The following is an 18686-nucleotide window of genomic DNA, read 5'->3' as shown; positions in this document are numbered from 1 at the left end:
TTCGGTTACACAGACGGTACTTTTAAACACAATATAAGGTTAACTTTTTGTGATCAAGGTGATTACTTAAATTAATTTGGAAAACTGATTTGTTTATTTGGAAAGCTAATTAAATTTCAATGGGTTTGGATGTGCTATTTTATTATTTCCGTTGAAAAATAACAGAGCTATTGAACTTTCAAATATGGTTTTATTTTATTTACATAAGAATTTAACCAAATCTAACTCGAAAAATAAAAGTGTTTGAATTCTGAAGAAATAGATGTGTTTTTAAATCGTGAAATTGAACCAAATTTTAAATTTTGGGAGAGATCTGAAGATGATAAAAAGATCCCCAAATTGCAGTTTGAATTAAATAAGTTTTAAAAAATCCAATTTTCATAGAGTTGTTGATTCAAAAACAATACTCTTGGTTAATCACCAACCATCAGTTCTAGGTTCGTTGAAAACCATGCGTTATAAGCAAAGCTGATTACAACCATGCAAGTTATTAATATAAAGAGGCTTTTTGAACTAATTTTCTAGTGCATCAAGTTTTATCTCCATTGAAATCAAAATAAACAAAATTACTTTGAAATTAATAACGTTTAATCTCTATGAGTCCGTCTGTGGTCCGCAAAAATAAGTAAAAGTGCTCTAAGGCCAATACTTCCAATCGGATTCCTATTCGCTGTTGTTAATTTAAGACGATTTATGAGGACCGAGTGATTTAGTTTGAAATGCAAATTGACAAATTTATATAAATCAAACTAGTTCGACAATATGTTTCTTTTTTTATTCAACATTTTTCCATCGAATTTCATGTTTTTGATAGTTAAAAATATGTCCAGGAAACGTAAAAAAATATAAACTCGTTGAGGAGATCACTACCCGAGTAACTTACTTACTTAACTTACTTAATGATCCCGCGCCGATCCTCCGGTGCATAGGGCCGTGGTAAAAGACCTCCACTGTTGACGATCCGGAGCCAGCGTCTTCACCTGGTCCCAGTCAAGATTCTCGTCGACAGTTCGGATTTCAGCGGCTAGACTTCGCCGCCACGAATTTCTGGGTCTGCCTCTTCTTCGATGACCTTCTGGATTCCAATCTAGCGCCTCTCTGCAAATCTCGTTTTCATCTCTTCGCAGCGTGTGCCCAATCCATCTCCACTTACGTTCCCGAATCTCGATTTCTAGCGCCTTTTGATGACACCGGCGATGTATTTCCTCATTCGAGATCCAGTTGCCAGGCCACCAAGCGCGGATGATATTCCGCAGGCAGCGGTTTACAAATACTTGCAGTTTTCGCGTCGTTACCGCATATGTGCACCAAGTTTCGCACCCGTACAGCAATACGGATTTGACGTTTGAGTTGAAGATTCGGATTTTTGTTCGTAGAGAGATCTGGCGTGACCGCCAGATGTTTCGGAGACTCGCAAACGCAAATCGGGCCTTTCTGATCCGTGTTTCGATGTCTTTTCTGGTACCACCATCAGGCGTTATCTGGCTACCAAGATACTGGAAGCACTCCACTTTCTCAACTTGTTGCCCAGCTACCAGGAAACAGGAGGGATCTCCTGTGTTGATCTCCATCGACTTGGTCTTTCCGACATTGACTTTGAGACCTGCTGCCTTGGAACTTTCGGTGAGGTCGTCGAGTTTGCTCTGCATATCTGGTTGTGTTTGGGCGAGCAAAACAATATCGTCAGCCAGGTCAAGGTCGTTCAGTTGCTCCATTGTTGAAGGATTCCACGGCAATCCTCGGTTCGGTGCACAGTCAATCGATCCAATCAGAATCTCATCCATTACGATTAGAAAAAGTAGCGGTGATAGAATACATCCTTGTCTCACTCCAGCAGTTACCGGGATTGGTTCGGACAAGACACCGTCGTGCAAGACCTTGCACGAAAATGCCTCATACTGTGCTTCGATGAGATGGACTAGTTTCTCTGGGACCCCTCGTCGCCTTAGAGCCGCCCAGATGTTTTCATGGTTAAGTCGGTCAAATGCTTTTTCGAAATCAACGAACACCAGCAGAAGAGAGTCCTGGAATTCGTTGATTTGTTCCAGTATGATTCGGAGCGTTGTGATGTGGTCCACACATGATCGTCGAGATCGGAATCCAGCTTGTTGCCGTCGGAGTGTGGCGTCTATTTTCTCCTGGATCCTGTTCAGAATCACTTTGCAGAGTACTTTGAGGGTTGTACAGATCAACGTTATGCCTCGCCAGTTACCGCACTCTGTCAGGTCTCCTTTCTTCGGGACCTTTACGAGGATACCCTGCATCCAGTCGGCCGGGAATGTTGCAGTATCCCAGATGTCAGCGAAAAGACGGTGCAACATTTGTGCTGATAGGGCAGGGTCGGCTTTCAGCATTTCAGCAGGGATGCAATCGATCCCAGGTGCTTTGTTGGATTTCATGTTTTTGATTGCCGCTTCTATTTCAGCCAGCGAAGGCGCTTCCGAGTTGACGCCATTTATGCGACTTACTGTTGGCGCTTCGAGCTGCAGATTCTGTTGGCCATCGCTATTCGTGACTCGGAAGAGTTGTTCGAAGTGCTCAGTCCATCGTTTGAGCTGATCTGTTCGATCGGTCAATAACTGACCTGCTCGGTCTTTTAGCGGCATTCTTGCATTAGTCCTTGCACCACTGAGGCGGCGAGAAATGTCATAAAGTAATCGGATATCTCCATTGGCGGCGGCTCTTTCTCCCTCTTCGGCTAGGGAGTTTGTCCAGGCTCTCTTGTCTCGTCTACAAGCTCGTTTAACTGCCTTTTCCAGCTCCGCATATCGTAAGCGGGCGGCTGCTTTGGCTGACCCGGTACATGCCTGCTCAATTCCGACTTTCGCCTTTCTCCGATCATCGACCATCCTCCAAGTTTCATCCGACATCCATTCACTCCTTCTTCCACAAACTTTACCGAGAGTACCATGGCTCGTCGTGATAAAGGCATTCTTGATTCCACACCACTGTTCTTCGACTGTTCCGTCTGTCGGCAGCTCCGAGGCTCGGGATTCTAGCTGTTCAACGTATGCCCTTTTCACCTCTGGATTCTCCAACCGGCGGACGTCGTAACGACACCCGACTTTCTCCTCGCGCCGTTGGACACGTGCAACTCTCAGTCGTATCTCGCCAAGGACGAGGTGATGGTCAGATGCAATGTCTGCGCTTCGCTTGTTGCGGACATCAAGAAGGCTCCTTCTCCATTTTCGGCTGATGCAGATGTGGTCAATTTGATTTTCTGTTCGGCCATCTCGGGATACCCAAGTGACCTTATGTGCTGGTCGATGGGGGAAGAGCGATCCACCGATCACCATGTTGTTGTTGCCACAAAATTCTACAAACAGCTCTCCGTTTTCGCTCATCTGTCCTAGGCCATGGCGCCCCATGATGCGCTCAAGGTCCTGATTGTCGGAGCCAATCTTTGCGTTGAAGTCGCCCAAATGGATTTGAATGTCACCCTTCGGAATTCTCTCAACCACGCTGTTCAGTTGACTGTAAAACTGCTCTTTCTCCTGCAAGTCGGCAACGTCAGTTGGCGCATAACACTGGACCATTGTAAGGTTTCTAACCCGTGTTCTAAATCTGGCTACGATTATTCTTTCGTTTATCGGTTCCCATCTAATGAGGGCCGCGTAGGCCTGCGGGCTTAACAGGAAACCAACTCCTCGTTCCCGAGTAGCATGTTCTCCTCGTATGCCAGAGTAAAGCAGGACTTGCCCGGATTGTGTCTTGTGTTCTCCAGTATTAGGCCAACGGACTTCGCTCAGTCCCAGAATTTCAAGCTTGAGGCGGCTAGCCTCTCTAGCAAGTTGTTCCAGTTTGCCTTGTTGGGCAAGGGTTAAAACATTCCAAGTTCCAATTCGTGTCCGTGTTTTCATGCTAAAAGTCGTCGCCAAAGTTCCAGGTCGGTCATTTCTTTCGGATTCCGTAACAATTTCAAATCGGGAGCAGTAGGTTGTTAGCCTAAAGTCCCTATCCCGCGATGGGGCTGCCATCTTGGACATAGCTGGCGGGAGCCGCATTTCATAAATTCAGCCGCTTGCTACAAGACAGACGCTGTTTGAGCCGCCCCTGACCTGGAGAACAGACGCTCGGTTGTTGTTGCACGCCGCCCCTGACCTGAGGAACAGACGCGTGCGGCCACCTTCTCAGTCTGCATGCGACCAAAGCATCCACCGGGGTTGGGTACCCGATCTCCGCTTAGGTTACTCGCACCCCAGCCGGCACCGCGGGGAGGTAGAGATAGGAGTTGTGAATAAGAGGTGATATGACCACTATGGGGTCTCGTGTTGCACATTATCCACCGTTTACCAGCCAAACCAGCCGAGTAACACAGATTAAGCCAAATTGGCTTTTTGACTTTTAATATTGTTTTATGAAGATTTTTCCATGGCATCCAATTTTTAAAACAGTTTTATTGTAACATTTATCGTGTATTTTAAAAGAGCCCTGAAAGTTTTGCTAAAACTTGAATAAAACACTATCTTCAGACTGTTGTAATAAAATTGCAAAAGTATTGCTAAAGCCTCGATAAAACACATACTTTCCTGTTTTATTAGGGTTTTGATATATGTTTAAATAAAGCATTCAATGCGCTTTAAGCCAAATTGAAAAACTTAAGTTTCAAATGATATAGACAGAATGAAGACCACTAGCATTGGCCGATCATTGAAAATTACGATTAATTTAAAGCGTAACGCAGTTCTGATAATCATAAGCAAAACATTTGAAGCACGTTTTATAGAATCGTTTTATCGCTTCCAATTGCAACAATTACCATTATATTTCGATATGTTGCATAACATGAATAATAGCGTTTCCTAAACCGTTAGCATATTGTTTGCAGTAAAGTTTTCCCATAAAACCCTTTTAACAGTTTTTAACAGTTAAATAACCTAGCTACATATTCAAAATACAATAATTTCTGAATTCATGATTAAGGCAATGTATATTACAATTTCTATAATCGTTTGCTAAACGTTTTTCACGCTTCATCAAATCGCCGTTTGACGATTTAATAAATCTCTTGGTTATAATCCTCTTTAATGCTGGTTTTTATTTAGCTTTGAGGCCAGGCCATTGATGACAAAAAATGATCTATTCCAAAACAGTCTTAGATTATTATATGATAAATAATACCTACTTGTTATTTAAAAATAATTGACCATAATCTAATCATAGTCAAAAGGAAACAAAACAAAAAAGTAGCATGAATGCCTTTTGCCAAGCAACAAATCGAAATGTTCTCATTTATTGCGACAAACTTCTTTTACTCAAAAATGCATAAATCCACCATGAGCGTGTATTCCATTTAGAGAAACGTTAAACGTCAAGCTGTGATTCAAGGTCTCTGAAACCCATTTTAAAACTTTTTATTGAAATTGTTTTATTACATTTTTCTAACCGGCATAAAACAATTTTAAAACTGTTTTACAATTGCTTTAGGATTTTCAATATTAACTTACTGAACGTCATATTGATTGTGAAATTCAATCGTTATTACTGACGCCATCTTGCTGGAATTAATATTATAATACTAAAAACTTGACATTTTCAAAAAATTGTTTTAATAGGTTATGAATTTCTATGCAAAAGGTTGCAGGAAGTTTCATGCTTAGATATATTGAAAATGAAATGGAAAATATTTTTAAACTTATTTAAACGGAATATTCACCATTCACCAAATGATTGGGAGAGTAAGTGATAACACGAGAAAAAAACACGGAACAGAAAGCTTCAACAGTAAAATTCCTTTCAGATTCCATAACGTAGTTTTAAAAAAGCTGTGGATAGTATTAAGAAAGCTCTGAAGGCTTTCTCAAAGCTATGTCTATAAGGTGGCTAGTGAAGTAGACAATGTGCAACTCGAGACCCCATACACCCAACCTTCGGGTAGTGGTCATATCACCTCTTGTCTGCAACTCCGATTCTCTACCTCCCCGTGGTGCTAGCTGGGGTGCGAGCAACCTTAGCGGCGATCGGGTACCCAACCCCGGTGGATGCTTTGGTCGCATGCAGAATGAGTTAGGGGGCTTCGTACGCGTCTGTTCTCCATGTTAGGGGCGGCGTGCGGAGTGCAACAACGTCCTGGTGGTGTTCGGGACCCAAAACAGCAACATCACGACGGTCCTCCTGCGAGATAGTGGGGTTAGCTGCGGGCCTTGCGAGCCTGTGACTACTAAAAAACATAAGCAACGAATAACGAACAATAAATTTCGGATGGAAATCGGCAAAGACCCACGCGACGAAAAGGGACTAGCGATTGGAAACTTGGAACATGGAACTGCCGATCTCTAAATTTTGTGGGCAGTACCCACGTGCTCTCCAACGAATTGAAGAGCCGCAAATTCGACATCGTAGCGCTGCAGGAGGTATGCTGGAAGGGCTCCACGGTACGAACGTATCCAGATGGTCGTGCCATCTACCAGAGCTGCGGCAACACACACGAGCTTGGAACAGCTTTTATAGTGATGGGAAAGATGCAAAAGCGCGTGATCGGGTGGTGGCCGATCAACTCACGAATGTGCCGGTTGAGAATCAAGGGCCGGTTCTTCAACATCAGCATCATCAACGTGCACAGCCCTCACCTCGGAAGTACCGGTGACGACAAAGACGAATTCTACGCGCAGCTGGAGCGTGAATACGACCGTTGCCCAAAACATGATATCAAGATCGCCATCGGGGATTTCAATGCTCTGGTTAGCCGGGAGGAGGAATTTAAACCGACAATTGGAAGGTTCAGCGCGCACCAGCTGACCAACGAAAACGGCCTCAGACTCATTGATTTCGCCGCCTCCAAACGAATGGCCGTACGTAGTACCTTTTTTCAGCACCGCCTCCCACACAAGTACACCTGGAGATCACCGTACCAAACTCAATCACAGATCGACCACGTTTTGATCGACAGCCGGCACTTTTCGGACATCATCGACGTCAGATCCTGTCGGGGCGCCAACATCGAGTCGAACCATTATCTGGTGATGGTGAAGATGCGCCCAAAACTCTCCGTAGTGAACAACACGCAAAACCGGCGCCCGCCTCGGTTAAATATCGCGCGACTGAAGCAACCTGAGGTCGTGGCAGACTACGCGCAATCGGTCGAAGCAGCGCTGCCGGCAGAGGGCGAGCTTGACGAAGCCCCTCTCGAGGACTGTTGGGATACCATCAAAACAGCCATCAACAGTGCTGCGGAGAACGTCATCGGTTATGTGGAGCGATCTCGACGGAACGACTGGTTTGACGAGGAGTGTAGGAGGGTGATGGACGAAGAGAATGCCGCGCGGGCGGCAGTAGTGCAAAGAGGCACCCGTCGAAATGTGGAAAATCACCGACAGCGGAAGAGGCAGCGAGTCGGACTTTTCCAGGAGAAAAAGCGCCGCCTGGAGGAGGAGGAGCTCGAGGAGCTGGAGCAGCTGCATCGTTCCCAAGAAACACGAAAGTTCTATCAGAAACTCAACGCATCCCGCAAAGGCTTCGTGCCGCAAGCCGAAATGTGCCGGGATAAGGACGGGGGTATCCTGACGGACAATCGTGAGGTGATCAAAAGGTGGAAGCAGCACTTCGATGAACACCTGAACGGCGCACATGCAGGAGATCAAGACGGTGGGGGAAGGTACATCGCCGGCGTAGCCAACGACGAAGAGGAGCCACTCCCAACGATGAGTGAAGTTAAGGAAGCCATTCGCCAGCTGAATAGAAACAAGTGGGCTGGGAAGGATGGCATCGCAGCTGAACTCATCAAAATGGGCCCGGACAGGTTGGCCGATTGCCTACACCGGTTGATAGTCCGGATCTGGGACATAGAACAGCTACCGGAGGAGTGGAAGGAGGGGGTAATATGCCCCATCTACAAGAAGGGCGACAAATTGGACTGTGAAAACTACCGAGCGATCACTGTCCTCAATGCCGCCTACAAAGTGTTGTCCCGAATCCTACTCCGCCGCCTCACGCCACAAGCAAACAGATTCGTGGGAAGTCATCAGGCCGGCTTCATGGAGGGACGGTCTACGACGGACCAGATATTCACATTACGGCAAATCCTCCAAAAATGCCGTGAACACCAAGTCCCTACGCATCATCTATTCATCGACTTCAAAGCCGCATACGACACGATCGACCGTAACGAGCTATGGAAAATCATGGACGAGAACGGCTTTTCCGGGAAGCTAATCAGACTGATCAAGGCGACGATGGATGGAACGCAGTGCTGTGTGCGGATTTCGGGTGAATTGTCGAGTTCATTCGAATCGCGCAGGGGGCTTCGACAAGGTGATGGTCTATCCTGCATGATGTTCAACGTGGCGCTAGAAGGTGTTATTCGACGAGCGGTGGGCGAAATGCGGGGCACGATTTTCAACAGATCCAGTCAACTTATCTGCTTTGCCGATGACATTGATATAGTCGGCAGATCATCTGCGGCGGTGGAGGAGATCTACCGCAAACTGAAACGCGAAGCAGGAAGGATTGGGTTGATGATTAATACGTCCAAGACGAAGTACATGCTGGCCTGCGGATCCGAGACCGACCGAACCCGCTTGTCCAGTAATAACAAGGTCATGATCGACGGCGACGAGCTGGAGATAGTCGAAGACTTTGTCTATCTCGGCTCACTGGTGACCGCAGACAATGACACCAGCCGTGAGATCCGGAGGCGAATTATTAGCGGAAGTCGTGCCTACTATGGACTCCACAAGCAACTGCGGTCGAGAAGACTTTGCCCTCGTACGAAGTGTAACCTGTATATGACGCTTATTAGACCGGTTGTTCTCTACGGGCACGAGACATGGATATTGCTCTAGGAGGACCTGCGTACACTCGGAGTATTCGAGCGACGAGTGTTAAGAACCATTTTTGGCGGCGTACAGGAGAACGGAGTGTGGAGGCGAAGGATGAACCACGAGCTCGCGCGACTCTACGGCGAACCCAGTATCCAGAAGGTGGTGAAAGCTGGCCGGATACGCTGGGCTGGACATGTTGCGAGAATGCCGGACGACTGTCCTGCAAAACAGGTGTTCGCTACGAATCCGGTAGGAACAAGACGAGCGGGGGCGCAACGAGCGAGGTGGTTAGACCAAGTGGAGCGTGATCTGGCGAACGTGGGGTGCCCGAGAAATTGGAGAACGGTTGCTATGAACCGAGTGAATTTTAGGAATTATGTTCGTCAAGTTATGTCGTGAGACGGAATACTATGTAAATAAAATAAAATAAAAATAATGTCTAAAAGGTCGAATAAAACTATTCTGTTGGATGTTTTATTATAGCTTATAGAACTACCTTGAAGACGTTAACAAAACAGAGCCAATTTGCCCATATGTAAGCTTTAAAGTAGTTGTGCTAAAGCATAGAATGCGCTTTGGCTTAAAATCTCGCTTTAGGAAATAGTCTTAAGCGAGTTGTTAAGGATGATATAAAACTTGAATTGTTACTTGGGTAAGTTCGTTTATCAATATCGCGTAGTATGCCAATACCTAATTTATTTCAAAATCAAATAACTCAAGAAATAGTTTAAAAAGTGAAGAATTGGCGGAAGAAGATAGTTTTAAAAGCGTGTCAAGAAGCCAGCTAAAGTGAATGTGATTTTTTTATTCTAAAACAAGCATTCACGAATTAAGACGAATTAAAGGGATACGACGGAGCTAAGCGACCTTTCCCTATGTAACTTTCAAAATAGTTAACACATAATCTAAGAACCGGAAAGAGTTATAAGCCCGAAACACCAAAATTTGGCATTCACTTTCTCAGAAGTGACTGGATCAAATTCTTCTGAGTTATCGAAGGTGTTATGTTTGATTTTGAATTTGGATTTATCGCCGCGAATGTTTGCTCTTGGATTTTATCGACTTTTTTCGGCGAGTTTTAATATAAAAAACAACTTTTACCAGTTGTCCAGACGTTTCAAGCTACTCTGGCTTTCGCTCCTCTTCAGTGGACAAAATTACTGGCCATCGTCTAAACTACTTTGAATTTGGTCCAGAGTATGTTTGATTTTGTAGAACAAAGTTTCTTTATAAAATGTATCATATTTAAGTTATGCTCCTCACTGAAGCACACTCGTGGCATGCGAAAAAACGAGAAATCTAGTATTTGATCCGCAATGTATTTAGTAACTTTTAGTTGCTTACATTAAAAAATTAGTTTTTGTCAATTTATATGTCGACTTTTTTTTCAAGAAGAAAGTTATTTTCGCATCAACGGAATTTGTTAACATCGGCATCCAAGCTCAACTTGATCTAACCTTTTTCCTGTAAACAAATCCCGATCACTCCATCCAATTGTAATCGATTCGGACATTTCACGGCGCACGCTCGATTTGGCATAGAGGCTGTCTCGTTGCTGCCAAAAACAAATTCTAATTGTTATTATTATTACAGTTCGGATGTGTATGAAAGTGTGTTTACATCACACCCGCACTCGAATGGATCGAATGGAATGGAAGCCGGGCAAGAACACGCGCGCGATCTTCGAACTTTGTGTATACATTTCGAACCAAACATCTGCCTTGTTCTCCCGGACGGTTGAACGTTTTGTTTTGTTGTCGTTGTTGTTGCGAGAGGTATGGAAAATCGGAAAATTTTCCTTGACCAGTTTCAATTAATATTTCACCCGGTTCGGTGCGAAAATTTGCCCCTCGGGTACGCGATCGCGATCGGTAAAAATTGATTTGATTCCCGCTTTTCGAACACGTGTGGTTTAATGATTTTCGAGTGATCCTGTTCCAAGAAATTGGAAAGCATCCTTCTTCTTAAACCGTTGAGGCCTATAAAGCATTAATGCGGCTTTTTAGAAAAAAATCAAGTGTTTAATGAAAGAAAGTTTGTGATTATTTGTGAATCTGGGCAAATTTTGTGATTTGTTTAGAAAGATCAGTGTGAAGAAAAAAAGCAGTGTTTCAAATTAGCTCAAAAAAGTGTTGAAAGTTATGGGAAGCTTAAAATATTGAAGTGGTTGCCCCCGGAAGCCTTGGGAGATATGTACATGTGAATCGTTTCCTTTAAAATGTTGGTCTGATGTCAGCAAGCCAAGAAAGTTATACTACCATTGAAGAGTTCAGAGCGATGACAAAGAGGATTAAAGCTTAATTCAAGAAAAAAGTCAATTTTGGAAAGTGCTGGGTTTGTTCTTGAAGAATAGGTGCGGAGTGTTTGTTGATAAGTGAAATTGGGTGTTTTTTCGAGCAAGTGTAAACTAGAGTAGCTGGAAAATATATTGGGAGAAAAAAAGAATATTTCGAGGTTTTTGATAAAATTCGATAGAATAAATGTATAATCAGGGCCTTGAAGTGTTTGGCGCTATGGATACTTTTGTTGGATCTACACCTGTTTCTACACCAACGGAATTGTGGTACTACGACTCTCTTTGGGTAAGCTTGAATAATTCAAATTGTCTGATACACTGATTGATAACTTTCTCCGGAAATGCGTAAAACCACAAAATATTTTAGAGCACTTTTCATTTTTGAATGTTAGTTTAGACAAAACTATTCGAATCTATTTATTCATTCAGGTTTTATGACTCCACTTGTTTTCCCATCGATTACATAAAAATACGCAGAAATTAAACGTTCTCATCACATACGTCAAAGATTTCGATGACGAACAGTCGTAAAAACATCAACCAAGAACGATGCGTCTTGGCCTTTCCTGTTCAAACCTCAAGATTATCGGGAAAACGCGCTTAACAGGCCAAAACAAATACACAAATACGCCTGGAAGCATGGAACGCCGCCGGCCGTATGGAAAATTGGCCGTCCAGACAATGTTTTTAATGCACCAGAATCAACCGCACATACGTCGTCGGCCGGGGAAAGTTGAGCGATTTGTTCTTCAATGGCAATGTGGTTGGCCAGAATGCTGAGGAAGAGCCACGCAATAAAACTTGACTGCCGGTTCTATCTTTAGTTATTTGTTTGTACAATTTCATTTCAAAGGCGTTGGAAGTAGGGAAAGATAAACAGCGTTCACTTATTTCGGGGATGATTTTGTTCGGTGAAGTGATTAATTTGAATCTTCTTGGCTTGGTCACTGGAAAAAAGAAAATTCAGTAAAAAGTGCGCTGATAATTGGGTAAAATGCGGAAAAATAGTATTTTCCAAAATGATTGTTACGTTTTTAATTGAAAACAGGACGACCTATAAGCAACCCGAATGCACTAGAATGATGATCATAATTTTTTTTTTAAATTTGGCATGTTTCCTAAATTGAATCTGTTTGAATTAGATACCAATCCACCCAAACGAGATTTAAAAAAATTCAGGTAATACCTTTGAAAAATGTCGGCTTGGTATTGAATAAAAGTATCTCGTCCAGTTAACAAATTTTTCATGTTTTGTTTAGGTAATGTAGAGAAAGTGTAAATTAATAGATCCTTAACAAGGTCTTTCGAAAAAGTCATTAAGTATTTTTGTAGGAGTTGCGTTGGTCACAAAGCTTATTATCGCAAATTGTGTGAAAATAACATGCCAAAACTTGCAAATATAACTTGAAGTAGATCCAGAACTGTCAGTGTTAAAACCACTGTGTAGAGCAGAGGTATTGATCTTTTCATAAGAATCATTTAACCTGACTTCTTATGCGTTTTGGGCAATAATTGATCACTGGCTTTCTAGAACGTCACCTTTCGAACTTAAACTACATCTGATGACGAAAAAGCGTTGCATTGAGCTTAAGGTAGGGTTGCCATCCGTCCCGCAAAAGCAGGACATGTCCCGCTTTTTGTTTAGAAAATGTTCCGCAAAAAGCGGGATTGCTCGATATGTCCGGCGTTTTTTCGAGAAAGTTTTCAAGTAAAAAAATATTTTACTTGATTTAATTGGATGAGATGACTATACTCAAACTTTCCTGCTATTTCTTTGATTAGTAATTTCTACGAAAATGATATTTATTAGTTTTGCGATAGAAGACACATTTTAGCATTTAGTTGGAGTGCTTAGAATATGTTTCATCTTTATATATCTTGGAACCCCTCAAGATTTAATTTGGTATGAATTATTAATGCTTCTTCATGAATGCATCACGACTCATCTCTACGTATGATTAGATTATACTTAATACAATTTATGAAGTTTCTCGATAGCAAATTGCTATTTCCGTGACATGGCGAAACATCTCGGAACTGAGTGTTAAATGTTAATAAAGTTACCCACATTCATTTAGTGTGTAAAGCCTAAATCGGCTTAGACGGTTTATGTCTCTTTATTGTAAGCATTCGTTTTGTAATCCCGAGCAGACTTTCATGGCAAAATTACAGTAAATTTTGCTATCACGCCCTGAGAGTTTAATTTGCTCTCATTTTGCTTGACATAAGGTGGTACACAGCAAAAATGAGAGCACAAATTTTCATACTTGGTTAGCAAAGTGATACCAAATTTTGCTAAAACTGAGACCCTAACTACACCTCATTTTTCGAGAGCATGGAGAGCACCGTGATGCCAATATAAAGCATCACATATTTATCGATAATAGCAAACTTTAACATCGTTATGCTCTCAATTCTTTTGAAAAAAAAAATGTAGTAAAGGTCTAAATTTACGCAAAATTTTGTACACGTAGCTAACCATGCACAGAAGTTTTGCTTTCATTGTTGCTGTCTAGCAAAATTAAAGCAAATCAAATTTTCAGAACGTGATAGCAAAATTTGCTAGAATTTTGTTGTTAAAATACGCTTGTGTGCACCTCTCAAAATGTTAAATACGCACTTTCAGCATGGATTGCATAAATTGAGGCGCTAAAATTCACATAACGAAACCCCTCTAAATTTGTGTAGTAATGACTGATGGTCAAACGAGTTGAAACATTACGTAAACAATTGACTTACCTACTTAAATTTACTTAAGATTGTTATAGTTCCTTAATTCATCCATATTCATATCTCCGAACGATAAACTGGCATTTCTCAATTATTGCCATTTCCGAATGTCCAACCGTTGGATAACAGTCTGTCGTGACCGGAGACTCTTCGTCATACAAAAAACAAAGGTTTGACGTTTCTGAAATATTAAATTAAAAAGGTGGTCAATGCTTAAGAATTTTTTTCAACAGGTTACATAGTGTCGTTAAATTTTTAATTCGAACTAAGTAAAGATTATTGATAAATTAATTTGATGATGCCTTGCCTTTTATAAGTATTGATACGATTTTGTGAGACGTTTCTTTTTGCATATATTCAGGAGTCATGACACATTGACATACGACATAAGTAAATAAAAATCTATATTCGTTTTTTTATAACACATCATTGAAGTTGAAAACCCGTTTTACTTGACGGTAGATGGTGGGATTACGTTTTTAATAGAAATGTAATATGAAAATTATCTTGATTTAGCAACTGCACACATTACACATCATAATGAATATATATTGCATTTAAAATTAATATTTCATTTATCAAACCCTTGAGCGCCTTAGCTTATGCATTTATTATGTTCTGTACATGATGTATCATGAATATCCCTTTTTTTGGTTATAAACTGATATTAAGAACAGGTCTTGTAACATGAATATTGCCATCACTCATGATTGCGTAAGTGGAGGCGATATTCATAGCTCAATGTGACATGGTAGGTGCATTACTGTGTATTGTGAATATCGCTTTCACATAAGCAATTATAATTGAAGATGGTTGTCATATTACATATGTTCGCAATGTACTATGAAAATCACCTTCAATCAAAATTGCATACATGAAGGCGATATTCACTATACAAAGTATTATACCCCCCATCTAAGAATATTACCTAGACGAAGCTTCGCTATTGCAATCGTAACTGATGGCATTATTCATACTACATGACCTTGTTCACAATATCGGTTCATAACTAGAGAGTATAAGTTTGGGCGTTTAAGAATTTGAAAGTTTGAAACATTACTATTACATGCAATATAGAGACACAATGAGCTATGACTTATTTAATGCTTTGTTGTGCTTGCAAATGTCCTTTTTTTTAAACTTCTGAAGAACACAACAAGTTAACGATTATAAATTAAATCGGAAGGTTAAGATCCAAAATAACAAAATTAGCTAACGAACCTGTAAAAACTGCATCTGATCTGCTAGACTGCATGCTGAAATACTCGTAACAGTGCTCCCGGTGCTTGTTGTTTGATGATTGCTCCACATTTCCTGGGCAAAATCCGAAACAATGCAGATTGAGTTTCTTCAAGTTTTAGCTCAATCCCGCGGTATGTCCGGTGCATGAATCAAACTGAAGAGCCGGGTATCCTTCTGACGACTGTTGTTAATGTAAGGTCTATAAACTTCCGGTAATTTTCCTCACCAGGAGACTTCCACACGGCTGGTATTGCTGAGCGAGTGATACTGTCACCAGTAGTGATAATATACCGCAATAAAGTACCAGAAGGGTGTCGCATTTTCGATTGATCGACATAGTTGGCGTTGCTTTTGAAATCAGTACTAAAGATCGAATAAAAATATGTTGCTGGAATTTAAAAAATATTATGCACATTATTTCTTGACTTAATTTCAGATTACCTACTACTGACCGCTAAATATAGCTACCTTCCACATTAGTGTTGAGTTAAAGGCGTCCGGTTAAGCCTAAGAAAACATCAATATGTACCAGAGTTTCTTTTTCCGGTTTTCTGGATTTTGTTTGCGGGTTTATGGTTCGTATTGCTGGGCCGTGGTTCTCTATGGCTCCCTAGCGGCAGCGGTGGTGTTGTACCTTGTGGGTGAAAGTTTTTTGTAAGAGGATTTACTGTCAATTTACCCCAACTTGTTCAGCCTCTATATCCAAGGATGTTTACGGTAAACTAGTTCCGTTGAAACCCTGCGGACTAAATGAATCGGACACAACTGTAAGCAACAATATTCGTTTTCTTCCAAATAAATTGCACCCGAATTTCGGCGCTTGTCGTACTAGAACTGAAACCAGGGTTGCCAACTGTTTTTCGAAAAAGTCTGGAAGATTTTGCAAAAATGTCTGGAAATGTCTGAAAATGTCTGGATAGCTTACTTTTGAAGGTGGTGACCTTTTTTTTTTTTTTGGTCTCCAGATCTCCATGTTGCAGATACCACAAATCGTATGTTTCTGTAACTATCATCAGTTCCATGTTCTGTTGGACTACATCTTGAAGCATTTGCCATAACAATCAAGGGATATTCAAATAAGGTAGTATCGAGAGCCATATTGGATTTTTTATGACGTCGCACAAAGGAATGTATAAAAAATTTAAATGCGAATGGCAGAAATTTCAAAGAAAAAAACCCGTTTTAGAAAGAAAATGAATTCCAATTTCTTTTTGATTGTGTTGTAAGGCCTCCATTTCACTATGTTATGAAATTGTTTGGTCCTTTGAAGATCGCATTATGTTTTTTTTTTCTCATTTTAATAATGTATGCAATATCATCTTGAAGCTAAAACGTGCAATAACGAAAAAAAAAATCAGCTTCAAAAAGGTCTAGCTGATATTTATTGAGAGTTCAACTTATTGTCATGATTTTAATCAAACTGGTTTACCATATTCAATTCTTATGTAGAACAACTAACATCAATTGAAGATTGTTAACTTGATTTACTTAAATGCCAATAAATAATTGTGGTTTTGTGTAAAAGTTTGGTTTTTGATAACTTTATTGTAATAAGGATCTTAAACTGCACTGACTTGATCATTTTCATGGAAAACTTTGAATTAATTTTAAAGTTTTGCAAATTTGAGTAGGGAAAATACACCATTTTTTCGAACTTCGATGGTCTATGTTATATAAAACTAACTCGAAAATCCAACTTTTTTCGTACCGATCTTGGAGAGCAAGTATCCTTCTAGAATAACATGTTTTAAAAGTGGAAAATTTCCAGAAATTCTCCGAGTTATCAACAAAAAATGCAAATTTCCTAGTAAATTAACAGATTTTTCGTGATTGTGACGTCGCTGTATGTACTAATACTAAACCAGGGCTGCCTTGACACTACCTTCTTTAAATATTCTTTGATAATAAATAGCTTTTTCAACCACTTCTGAATGCATAATTCATAAATTCTAATCATTTCCTGTCATATTCTACCATGACAATTTTGAATTTTCATAGTTTCTAGGAACAATTTACGTCCTAACACAAAAGTCTGGAATTGTCTGGAAGAAATGACAAAAGTCTGGAAGTCTGGAAACCTGAAAAAATGTCTGGCAGAAGTCCAAAAAGTCTGGAAGATCCAGACAAAATCTGGAAGGTTGACATCACTGACTGAAACAGCTGTTTTCAAAACAACATTCACTCAGAAGTGGATCGGTGACTGCGCCAATATATCCATGTAGTGTCGCGTGTATTTATGCAACGGTACCGTGCGACCGGTCGTGCATTAGTATGATGACGTTTGTAGTTGTTTAGAGATTTATCCCAGACTTAAAAATGATGAATTTCGAAACAGACTTAATGTTTAAAACTCATTTAAAAAAATATTTCGATGCCTGATTTTCACTGTACAAATTTCATCATATCAGGGGAATCAAATTAAAAACATTTTTTGAGACTGGTTCGAAAATCATTTTTTTATGTATTGACATCGATTCTACCATTTCGCAAAACCCCTTAAAATAAAAGATAAGCCAACACAACTGTTTCGAAAAACACTCGTGCAACACTGACAGCTCCTTAAGCTTCCAGAAAAATTTTATTTTGATTTCTTCATTTCTCGAAAACCAAATATCCTTCAATTAACGATGTACACTCATAATTTAGGTTTCCGTACGTACTTCATAACCTAGCTGATAACTAAAATTGTTTAAATTTGGCGCATTCACCGTATTCAAAATTCACTACCGAAATTAAAAAATTGCATTTCTAGCGTAGCATTTCAAAAGGGCGAAACTGCCAAATGTAAACAAATCGAGTTAACGGCCATTCCAGATGTGCGCGGTTGCACTAAACGCGTTTTATCTTAAAATCGCTTAAAACTTTCAAAAAATTTATAAAATTTAATTGGGCGAAGCTTCATGTTTATGCATTTTCGTTGGAACGTGAAGTTACGCCTATTCTAAATGGGGTTTATTCTTTTATTCGTGGCGTAACTGAGTTGACCGTGTGTGACAAAACGGCCTAATTAGTTTTTGCGAGTAGGACCAAAGGGCCTAACTTCAAAAACAAAACAAAAACGGCCGATCAAACAGAAACGGCCGGCAGACGTAACTAGAATCGAAAACAAAAAAAGGCAAAACTCGAAATTCTCTAAAATTTAGTGAAAAAAGTTCAAGTTCTTGATAACCAACGAGCAATAAGTGAATATAATGCACATTTTTTGATTATGTTGAACGAAAAGTGGCCGATTTTTTAAATAGGATATGATAAGATGTTCCGAAATTTCAAATGCGTTTTTCTCGATTTGAGCTAACTGCTAGTTTCGCCCTTATGAAATGTTACGCTAGATTTTAAGCCGAGCTTAAGCTAGTACCACTGAATTCTTGTCTACGTTTGCCAGTCATTGAGTTCAAGTTTATTGAAAATCCTTGAAAATCACCAACATGAATTTGTAACATAAATTGAAAAAAAGAACGGAAAATCTCCAGGACTTTTTGGACCAAAAAATTGTTAAATTGCAACGATATAAACTGTCAACTGTTGCGGAGAAAAGGACATTCTGACACTGGGAAGCACGATGAACTGGTGCTTCTAATTCGTCGTCAAGTGATGAGGTGTGTGTTTTTTTTTGTTCAGGTCAGGTTGGTTGGTCAGGTGGCAAGGAAATTGATGAATTT

This window comes from Uranotaenia lowii, chromosome 3, assembly GCF_029784155.1.
Source record: "Uranotaenia lowii strain MFRU-FL chromosome 3, ASM2978415v1, whole genome shotgun sequence".
Lineage (NCBI taxonomy): Eukaryota > Metazoa > Arthropoda > Insecta > Diptera > Culicidae > Uranotaenia > Uranotaenia lowii.
The sequence above is the reverse complement of the archived record's forward strand: the minus strand, read 5'-3'. Positions refer to the sequence as shown.